A 12,837-nucleotide genomic window follows, 5' to 3' on the forward strand; every position below is an offset into this window, starting at 1 on the left:
CTACAGAGCTTCTGCTTTTAAGATGTCATACACAGATTGTGTATTGTAAAACTGGATTTTAAGTAATCCACTTTATGTGGGCCCAATGTAATTTAAGTCATGTGATAGCATACCCTATAATTTCTAAAGGTTTCTATTTTCCCATAATAAGCAAATTATAGATTTTGAAATAACACCCACTACTCAGCGTTCAACCGTTATTACTGTTGTCCTTCGATTCCTTAGCATGTCTTTAATAACTTTCAAGTACTAATCCATCACATCCTTCCTCGGCATCTCTTATTTCCAGGACTGAGCCCGGTATCATTGGACCTTGAATGACGCATTTTGGACCCCTCCAATATGAATATATATTTCACTATGGATGTGTTAATGCCATTACCCTGACAGCCGTGCCAGCCAGTAACAATGTACTATCAACCTTATTGCTGTTGCACATTAGACCAATAGCTTGCAATCGCCAAACAGAAATGGCTCATCGGTAGTTGTTATCCTTAATTTCTGCCCATATGTAGTCTATGAAATAGGCATATTAAGGGGCAGGGGCCTTACCAAAAAGTTTGATTCAGTGGCCTATTGATGATCTATGTACATGGGGAAATGTTTACAAGCATCATGTTTTTCATAATCGATTAGTTGGACGATTATTGTTTCGATTAATCGGATAAAAAAATAAATGTCAATTTTTCATGTATGTAAAATAATTTATTAAACAAACAGGATGTTAAAAACAAACAGCAGAAAAAAAAAAAACTTTTTTATTTCCCAACCTGCCCCCCCAGTTATGCACATTTGAGCCCAGGCTTGCCACACTGCCTGCCAGATATGCCACATACCCCCAGATATGCCACCCTATATGCCTTATACCCTCTGATATGCCACTGTGAACCGTGATATGCCGTTCCGTCCTCCCCAGATATGCCTTATACCCCAGTATGCCTTATACCCCCAGATATGCCATTCCGTCCTCCCCAGATATGCCCTCATAGATTCAGACTCGTTCACAGCACACTGACACAATACTTTTATAAATAAGTACTGGGTTAATCTTCACTGTCCCCAGGATTTAGATTCCCTTTAGTCTGTCCCCCTTTACCTCTAACTGCGCCTTAAGTTAACTTTATTAAATAAAATTAACCCCCAGTCCTCAGCATTAAATTAACCCTAAAGACCCCATTAACCATAACTGCCCCTAAATTAACTTGTAATACCCCATCAGCCACAACTGCCCCTAAATTAGCAATAAACAAAAAGGGGGGGGGGCAAACTGAGGGGAATCAAAATCCTTGGGGCAGTGAAGATTAACCCTGTATTTATTTATAAAAGTATTGTGTTTTTTTATTCTGCTGTTTGTTTTTAACATCCCACGTTAATTAAATTATTTTAAATACATGAATTTTTTTTTTATCCGATTAATCGAAAAAATTATCGTCCAACTAATCGATTATGGAAATAATAGTTAGTTGCAGCCCTATAATCGGTTAGTTGGCCGATTATTTTTTTGATTAATCGAATAAAAAAAGTAAATGTAAATTTTTCATTTATTTAAAATAATTCAATAAACAAGATGTTAAAAACAAATAGCAGAATAAAAAAACTTTGATAAAAATGCATTTCTTGTTTTAATTTCCCAACCTGCCCCCCCCCATATTTGAGCCCAGGCTTGCCACACTGCCTCCAAGATATGCCACTCTGCCCTCCCCACATATGCTTAATATACCCTATACGCCTTATACCCCCTGATATGCTTTATACCCCCAGATATCCCATAGTGCCCTCATAGATTCAGACTCGTTCGCAGACTCGTTACAGCACACTGACAATACTTTTATAAATAAATACAGGATTAATCTTCACTGCCCCCAGGATTTAGATGCCCCTTCGTTTACCCCCCTTTACCTCTAACAGCACTGTAAGCAGGGCTGCAACTATCGATTAGTTGGCCGATTATTTTTCGATTTATCGGATAAAAAAATGTAAATTTTTCATTTATTTCAAATAATTTCATAGGATGTTAAAAACAAATGGCAGAATAAAAAAAAAAAAAAACCTTGATAAAAATGCATTTCTTGTTTTTATTTCCCAACCTGGCCCCCCAGTTATGCACATTTGAGCCCAGGCTTGCCATACTGCCTCCTAGATATGCCACAATGCCTCCCAGACATGCCTTATATACCCTATATGCCTTATACCCCGATATGTCACTCCGTCCTCCCCAAGTATGCCGTATACCCCTCTGATATCCCATAGTGCACTCATAGATTTGCAGACTCGTTCACAGTCAATACTTTTATAAATAAATAAAGGGTTAATCTTCACTGCCCCCAGGATTTAGATTCCCCTCAGTTTGCCCCCCCTTACCTCTAACTGCACCTTAAGTTAACCTCATTAACTTAATTAAATTAACCCTCAGTGCTCAGCATTAAATTAATCCTGAAGAGAAGACCCCATTAACCATAACTGCCCCTAAATTAGCCCTAAACACCACATTAACTATAACTGCCCCTAAATTAACCCTAAACACCCCATCAACCACAAATGCCCCTAAATTAACCCTAAACACACCATTAAATATAACTGCCCCTAAATTAACCCTGAAGACCCCATCAACCACAACTGACCCTAAATTAACCCATTAACTATAACTGTCCCTAAATTAACCCCAAACACCCCATTAACTATAACTGCCCCTAAATTAACCCTGAAGACCCCATCAACCACAACTGCCCCTAAATTAACCCCTTTCAACAGCCCAAATATTAACGTTATACTCACAGGACGCTATAGGAAATGGGAGGGACTGGTAAGTAGGAACTGCTGTGGGTCACAAACAGATTATAAAACGAGGGGTATTTTTCAGAGCATTTGCTCTGAAAAAACACTTGTTTTATAATCGTTAAAAGCCAATTCAACGAAACGATAATTAGTTGGCAACGATTTTCATTATCGATTAGTTGTTGCAGCCCTAACCGTAAGTTACCCTTATTAAATTGATTAAGTTAACTCTTCAGTCCTCAGCATTAAATTAACCCTAAAGACCCCAATAACCATAACTGCCCCTAAATTAACCCTAAAGACCCCATCAACCATAAACAAATGGCAGAATAAAAAAACCTTGATAAAATGCATTTCTTGTTTTTATTTCCCAACCTGGCCCCCCAGTTATGAACCATTGGTTGATGGCAGACGAGCCCCCTGCTGGCGACCAATAGAGTCGCTCGTACAGACTTTTAAACTCCTGGTGCCGTGACTTGGCCAGGAGAGACCGCTGGTCTCCCTGCTCTATCAGTTAAATGTCCGTACGAACGACCAATAAAGCCGCTTGTGCGGACATTTAACTGATAGAGCAGGAGACCAGCGGTCTCTCCCGGCCAACTTACGGCACCAGGAGTTTAAAAGTCTGTACGAGCGACCAATAGAGTCGCTCGTACAGACTTTTAAAATCCTGGTGCCGTAAGTTGGCTGGGAGAGACCCCTTGGCGCATCAAATGAGGGGCTGCATGTATTAGTAGCACAAGACTGGAGTGCACATGACAAATTAACTTGCTGCTTTTAATTTCTTTTTTGTAAGTGTGATATTCACTTATTTGTTTTGCACGTCAGATTTGTGATACAAATACAAATAAGACCTCATTTGCTGCAGTTAGGGGTGTAGTTTCTAAAAATATATAGTTTTGTTGGCATATTTTACCATCCCAGGCAGCTAGAGCTGTTTAATTGATGGCAGCCATGCATTAAATTTAAAGATGTCTTTTGTGATAGTCTAGTAAATTGACCTTTTAGCAATAAAATATTAGAAAAACAGTCTACGGTTCTAAATTCCTGTTTATTTTAGACTGGTTACCTACTACAAATATTAAGCAACACAGGTTTTGATATTAGAGTTTAGAAAAATAAAATTACAAACTAGTTTTTATTGAGTCAGAAGTGAAAAAAAATACACTTTTTTCCCCCATTTTTGGCTTTATTTTTCAAACCTAATGAGACATACACGTACAAAAATGGTATATTTGGAATCTGCTGGGTGCGCTGAAAAACAATATATGGTTTGTATAGTTTATTCCCAATAAATGTACTTCTAAACGTGTTTAACCCCTTCAGGACCGGGATTTTGATACTAACATGTCTCTAAAGGACTGGAGACGTTTTTGTGTTTTTGCTGTTTTTCTTCAACTCTAATTTCTCTCTTATCAATTAGTGCACCCACACAAATCATACAAGTACGGCTTTCTTTAGGGTTAAATTAAACCTAAAGACCCCATCAGCCATAACTGCAACTAAATTATCGCTCAACACCCCATTAGCCATAACTGCCCCTCACATTCAGAGAGCATAACAACATTGAGAATCTGCCAGTTTAAGAGTAACTTGTAACTGCCCATCTGAGTAACTACATTTAACACCAAGATGAAATCCTTTAAAACGTTTGTAAATCAGAGGGTATTTCAATCCATCACTTTGAAAGGGTGGTGGGTAAGTGGAATAGTGTCCCAAGAGAAGAGGCAGAGGTTAATGCAGTGAGAGGACAGAGTCTTGAAAAACAGACAGATTAGGTGGGCTGCATGGATCATATCTGCTGTCAAATTCTATTTCTAATTTGAAGAAGACCTTCCAGGTCTCTGTCAATGCAGGTGCTCCATAAGATTACGACGACAACTATGATTTGGTTCTCACGAGCTTGTGGGGACTAAAGGCACAAAACATCAAGAGGTAGACAACACGTAGGTGGGGAGAACATCTGAGCAGAGTAAGAACAGTTAAATAGCCTCCAACCACCACTGCTAGCCTCCAAACACCACTGCTAGCCTCCAAACACAACTATCAATCCTACAACCTGTAGATCTACCAGCTTATTGAACCTCCACACAATGTGACAACGGAAACTCCTCAAAACCTAGCATTTTAATGCATAATGCCAACAACAACATGAAACCCACATGTTGTGCACTAAATGGAAAAGTCCCTAGACAATGACACAACAGTGGGAATACCAGACCCTAAAGCTATTACTGTGGGCAAGAAAAAAATTCCCCACTGGACCATAATATTAACAGTGCAGTAGTGTCATGTATACCCCCCTCTATAACGTCTTACAATAGGGAAAGATGTTACTGTGGAAATTTAAAGATATAGCGCCTCAAATATTAGCCCATTGGTTAAAAACTGACATTTTTCATTCTATATGGGGTAAAAAAGAATTACCCCATTATACTGATATATTTACACTCCATATTCCTCACTTATCCCCCTACAATATCTTACAATATGATATAAATTTACTGTGGAAATTTTAAGATATAGAGCCCCAAATATCAGCCTATTGCTTAGAAACTGGCATGTTTCAAAATTCTATAAGGGGTAAATCTCCATTCACCAATATATTTACACTACCATATATCTCACACACATCCGCCTCTATAATATCTTACAATATGGTATTACTAAACTGGAAATATTAAGATATTGCGCCCAAATATGAGCCCAGTAGTTACTGATATTTTTCAATATTCTATATGGGTTAAAAAACAAACAAAAAAAGACAAACAATGCAGTGTCACACATACCCTCCCACTGTTAATATCTTACAAGGTGGAAAGATTTTACTGTGTAAACTTACAGATACAGCATCCCAAATATCAACTCAGTAGTTAGAAACTGACATTTTTCAACATTCTACATGGGGTAAAAAAAAAAAATTCTTCATTGGACCGATATAATTATACCACATATACCTCACACACAAATCCCTACAATATCTTACAAAATGGCATTTTACTGTGGACATGTAAAGATATAGCGCCACAAATATCTGCCCAGTAGTTAGAAACTGACATTTTTCAATTTTCTATATGGGTAAAAAGCATCGCATATACCCTCCTCTGTAATATCTTACAATATAAAAAGATCTAACTGTGGAAATGTAAAGGTATTTGGCTTCCATGCCTACAGGAGTCATCAAAGAGCTTGTGGGGGCTCGTTTTTGCTGTTGCTGGTCTGCCCGGGCATCCAGACAGACCACCAGCAGCAGAGCCCCGCACAAAACGGGAATTAACCCCTAAAATGCCGCCATTGCGGCATTGAAGGGGTTACCGCTGCACTGTCACTCTCATGGAGCTATCAGGCAGCAGGGGGGTGTTGTGTCAGGTCCCCACACTTGTGTGGGGACCCAATCAACACACCACCCCCTTCCCTGAAGCTGCCTGTGGCATCTGAAAACGCGATTGCTGGTTTTCCAGCAACCACGTTTTCAGCCTACAGCAGCAGCAGCGCCCCCTTGTGGTGACGCAGCCTCTTACATCCACAATTTTTTCACAAAATGTTTAAGGCTGACAAACACCTAGGCGCCAGGACAAAATTCTGTCGCCATGGCGAACTGGCGCCTGGGATTTGTCGAGCCCTGACATACACACATACCCACATACATATGCACATAAACGCATACACATACCCACCTGTATACATACATATGCACATAAACACATACCCACCTGTATACATACATATGCACATACACATACCCACCTGTATACATACATATGCACATATACACAAACCCACCTGTATACATACATATGCACATAAACACACACCACCTGTATACATACATATGCACATAAACATATGCACATACCCACCTGTATACATACATATGCAAGTAAACATATACACATAACCACATGTATACATACATATGCACATAAACATATACACATAACCACATGTATACATACATATGCACATAAACATAGACATACCCACATGTATACATACATATGCACATACCCACCTGTATACATACATATGCACATATACACAAACCCACCTGTATACATACATATGCACATAAACACACACCACCTGTATACATACATATGCACATAAACATATGCACATACCCACCTGTATACATACATATGCACGTAAACATATACACATAACCACATGTATACATACATATGCACATAAACATATACACATAACCACATGTATACATACATATGCACATAAACATATAGACATACCCACATGTATACATACATATGCACATACCCACCTGTATACATACATATGCACATATACACAAACCCACCTGTATACATACATATGCACACAAACACACACCACCTGTATACATACATATGCACATAAACATATGCACATACCCACCTGTATACATACATATGCACGTAAACATATACACATAACCACATGTATACATACATATGCACATAAACATATACACATAACCACATGTATACATACATATGCACATAAACATATAGACACACCCACATGTATACATGCATATGCACGTAAACATACACATACCCACCTGTATACATACATATGCACATACCCACCTGTATACATACATATGCACATATACACAAACCCACCTGTATATATACATATGCACATAAACACACACCACCTGTATACATACATATGCACGTAAACATACACATACCCACATGTATACATGCATATGCACGTAAACATATACACATACCCACATGTATACATACATATGCACATATACACAAACCCACCTGTATACATACATATGCACATAAACATATGCACATACCCACATGTATACATACATATGCACCTACCCACCTGTATACATACATATGCACATATACACAAACCCACCTGAATACATACATATGCACATAAACACACACACACACACACACACACATGTATACATACATATGCACATAAACACACACCACCTGTATACATACATATGCACGTAAACATACACATACCCACATGTATACATGCATATGCACGTAAACATATACACATACCCACCTGTATACATACATACATGCACGTAAACATACACACATGTATACATACATATGCACATAAACACACACACACACCACCTGTATACATACATATGCACGTAAACATACACACCCACATGTATACATGCATATGCACGTAAACATACACATACCCACATGTATACATACATATATGCACGTAAACATACACATACCCACATGTATACATACATATGCAGATACCCACCTGTATACATACATATGCACATATACACAAACCCACCTGTATACATACATATGCACATAAACACACACACATGTATACATACATATGCGCATAAACACACACCACCTGTATACATACATATGCACGTAAACATACACACCCACATGTATACATGCATATGCACGTAAACATACACATACCCACCTGTATACATACATATGCACATACCCACCTGTATACATACATATGCACATATACACAAACCCACCTGTATAAATACATATGCACATAAACACACACCACCTGTATACATACATATGCACGTAAACATACACATACCCACATGTATGCATACATATGCACATAAACATAGACATACCCACCTGTATACATACATATGCACATAAACATACACACATGTATACATAAACATACCCACCTGTATACATACATATGCACGTAAACATACACATACCCACATGTATACATGCATATGCACGTAAACATATACACATACCCACCTGTATGCATACATATGCACATAAACATAGACATACCCACCTGTATACATACATATGCACATATACACAAACCCACCTGTATACATACATATGCACATAAACATACACACATGTATACATAAACATACCCACATGTATACATACATATGCACAAACATACCCACCAATAAACATACATATGCACATTCACATAGATACATACATATGCACGTAAACATATACACATAACCACATGTATACATACATATGCACATAAACATATAGACATACCCACATGTATACATACATATGCACATACCCACCTGTATACATACATATGCATATACACACACCACCTGTATACATACATATGCACGTAAACATACACATACCCACCTGTGTACATACATATATGCACGTAAACATACACATACCCACATGTATACATACATATGCACATATACACAAACCCACCTGTATACATACATATGCACGTAAACATATAGACATACCCACCTGTATACATACATATGCACCTACCCACCTGTATACATACATATGCACATAAACATACACACATGTATACATACATATGCACAGAAACACACACACATGTATACATACATATGCACATAAACACACACCACCTGTATACATACATATGCACGTAAACATACACATACCCACATGTATACATGCATATGCACGTAAACATATACACATACCCACCTGTATGCATACATATGCACATAAACATAGACATACCCACCTGTATACATACATATGCACATATACACAAACCCACCTGTATACATACATATGCACATAAACATACACACATGTATACATAAACATACCCACATGTATACATACATATGCACAAACATACCCACCAATAAACATACATATGCACATTCACATAGATACATACATATGCACGTAAACATATACACATAACCACATGTATACATACATATGCACATAAACATATAGACATACCCACATGTATACATACATATGCACATACCCACCTGTATACATACATATGCATATACACACACCACCTGTATACATACATATGCACGTAAACATACACATACCCACCTGTGTACATACATATATGCACGTAAACATACACATACCCACATGTATACATACATATGCACATATACACAAACCCACCTGTATACATACATATGCACGTAAACATATAGACATACCCACCTGTATACATACATATGCACCTACCCACCTGTATACATACATATGCACATAAACATACACACATGTATACATACATATGCACAGAAACACACACACACATGTATACATACATATGCACATAAACACACACCACCTGTATACATACATATGCACTTAAACATACACATACCCACATGTATACATGCATATGCACGTAAACATATACACATACCCACCTGTATACATACATATATGCACATAAACATACACATACCCACATGTATACATACATATGCACATACCCACCTGTATACATACATATGCACATATACACAAACCCACCTGTATACATACATATGCACATACACATACACACATGTATACATACATATGCACATACACACATGTATACAAAGATATGCACATAAACACACACCACCTGTATACATACATATGCACGTAAACATACACACCCAAATGTATACATGCATATGCACGTAAACATATACACATACCCACCTGTATACATACATATATGCACGTAAACATACACATACCCACATGTATACATACATATGCTCATACCCACCTGTATACATACATATGCACATATACACAAAACCACCTGTATACATACATATGCACATAAACACACACCACACTTATGCACGTAAACATACACATACCCACATGTATACATGCATATGCACGCATACATGCATATGCACGTAAACATATACACATACCCACCTGTATGCATACATATGCACATAAACATAGACATACCCACCTGTATACATACATATGCACATATACACAAACCCACCTGTATACATACATATGCACATAAACATACACACATGTATACATAAACATACCCACATGAATACATACATATGCACAAACATACCCACCAATAAACATACATATGCAAAATCACATATATACATACATACACATTACCTAAAACTGGGAAAGACTCCTTACTGCATTAGGCTTTAAACTTTACCCCTTTTTTAGCATCTCTGGACATCTTACAAATACTTACTGCGCCCTCGCTGCCAGGAAGCTCCCATGGAAGCCGGCCTCCCCGGTGTGTTTCTGTTGGTTATAAGAGGATAAGATGGGCTCCTCCTGGACCCGTTTCCACTTGAAAAAGGCTCCACGTGGCATCCTGCGCTTACTGGTTTTTCCTGGCATCACCACTCAGCCCTGGTAGCATCTGCTGTACCGGATCATGAAGCCCATGTAAGTGCGACATGCGTTCTCTTCACTTCTGACAGGAATCTAGAACAGCGTCCATGTCCTGCTGCGCAGCAACTAAATCAGGGGCTGTGTAAGTCCTCAGTAGCCATTCAAATCTTCAGACCTCCTCCCTGCCGGATCCTGGTTGAAGAGGAAGCTACTAGAAACTTCCACCTCTGCTTATATACCTTCTACATGGCTGTAAACATGACCAATGAATGAGAAGGAATCAAAGCATCCCTGCATAGGCCAACCATCCTATCCCCCTTTTCTCATTGGTCCAAGAAGGCCCAAATCCTGGGAAGTAGAAATACACAGAAATACATCAGTCACTCAGGCTTTATAACTGAAATAAACTTTAAAACATCATTAAATTCAAAGTGCTATAAAGTTAACCATGCTTAAAAAAATGACATATTACCATATTTGCTCGATTATAAGATGACCCCCCCAAAATCTGAATATTAGTTTAGGAAAAAAGAAAAAGGCTGAATGTAAGATGACCCTGTAGGAAAAAAGTGTTCCTAGTAAATGTTAATTCATGTAAACTATTTTTTTTAATAAAATCTATGATTGAGAAAAAAATTTTGTTTTTATTTCCTTTTATTTTTCAACCCGCCCCGTTATGCACATCTGCACCCAGGCTTCCCACTCCTATATGTCACTGTGCCCCATGATATGCCTTTTAGCCCTCTATATGCAACATAACATACACACATACCCACCTGTATACATACGCACATAAACAGACATACCCACCTGTATACATACATATGCAGATAAACATATGCACATACCCACCTGTATACACATGGGCGTAGGAACCCCTAAAAATCTGGGGGGGATAGCATTTTTTCTGGTAGGGTATACCTGACCATTTCACCAACAGGGACTTTATGACATCACATTATAAATACATAGACATTAATATGAAGTTGGTCCCCCTTTGCCGCTATAACGGCTTTCACTCATCTGGGAACGATTTCCACAAGATTTTGGAGAGTTTCTGTGGGGAATTTTTGCAGCCATGCCTTTATGGGCCTTGTTTTGTACACTGGGGCAGTCATGATGGAATAGAAAAGGACCTTCCCCAAAACCGTTCCCACAAAGTTAGAAGCATAGTGCTGTCCAAAAAGGTATATCACCTACAGCTCATAAAACGTTCTACTGGATGAATGGGAGAAAATTCCCACAGAAACAGAAAAATCTTACAACCACAGATGGACCCCACTGGACACGGCCACAGAGACTACTATGATGTATTGAAGGATCCATCTAAGACTCCTAACACGTCATGCACACAGGAACATATCCACACACTTAAACACTTGAATAACATACACACGCACACAATAATACACCCCAAAACATTCCCACCCTAATATACCTAGACACATGCCCACCATAACACACCTGGAAACATACTATCATACCCATAAAAACAGATGTGCACAATAACAAACCCACAAACATACGCTATCACACCCAGACACGCAAACACATCCTTCACTTACTCTGCCTACCCCTAGATTAACTCGTGGTGCTTTTTATTAGTGATGCCCTAGACCAAGTAGCACCCCGAAATATTCTCTTGTGTCCGAATGCTGTGACATACAGTGACACACATACTCATTTTAACCAGAAATAGGCCTGGATTTAACCCTAGGTGCCCCTGAGTTAAACATGTGTTACAGGGAATCATAATCTTCCCTTTAAGTACGACATGCCTGCTCATACACACACATACACTATCCATACACACATATACACTATCCATACACACATATACACTATCCATACACACATATACACTATCCATACACACATATGCACTGCCCTTACGCATGCCTGCCCACAAAAACAC

This window comes from Spea bombifrons, chromosome 2 (assembly GCF_027358695.1).
Source record: "Spea bombifrons isolate aSpeBom1 chromosome 2, aSpeBom1.2.pri, whole genome shotgun sequence".
Classification (NCBI taxonomy): Eukaryota; Metazoa; Chordata; class Amphibia; order Anura; family Pelobatidae; genus Spea; species Spea bombifrons.